Here is a 573-nt window from a genome sequence, read left to right on the forward strand (position 1 = left end):
CGACGCGGGGAGGCTGTCGGCGACGGCGAGGTCGCGGAGGCGTCGGCTATGGCAGAGCTGCAGTGGTGGGGGCGCGGGGGTGGGGGCGCACGTAGGGGTGGCGGCAACGTGGGGCGGGGCAGCGCGCGCGCGGGGTGGGGGGGACTAGATCTGGCGAGAGGGAGGGACGAAGGGGTCGGGCTAGGTAGAGCTAGGGGGGAAGATTACTAATGGCGCACCCCCAAGCGGTGCGCCATTAGAATGTTTTTTCTAGATAGCAATGGCGCATCCCAGAGCGGTGCGCCATTAGAATGTTTTTTTATATAGCAATGGCGCACTACCAGAGCGGTGCGCCATTAGAATGTTTTTTTAGATAGCAATGGCGCACTACACGAGCGGTGCGCCATTAGTATGTTTATTATTATTATTTTTTGTTGCTATTTTTTAATATATTTTTATAAAAACAGTAATAATTTTTTTATGAATATGAAAAAATATCATCAAATGGGGGTGCTCGGCGGTGGTGGAGCAGGCCGGGGAGGGTGCGGTGGGTCGGCGGTGACGGTGGAGCGGGGGAGGGTGCGGTGGGTCGTC

This window comes from Triticum aestivum, chromosome 2A (genome assembly GCF_018294505.1).
Source record: "Triticum aestivum cultivar Chinese Spring chromosome 2A, IWGSC CS RefSeq v2.1, whole genome shotgun sequence".
NCBI lineage: Eukaryota > Viridiplantae > Streptophyta > Magnoliopsida > Poales > Poaceae > Triticum > Triticum aestivum.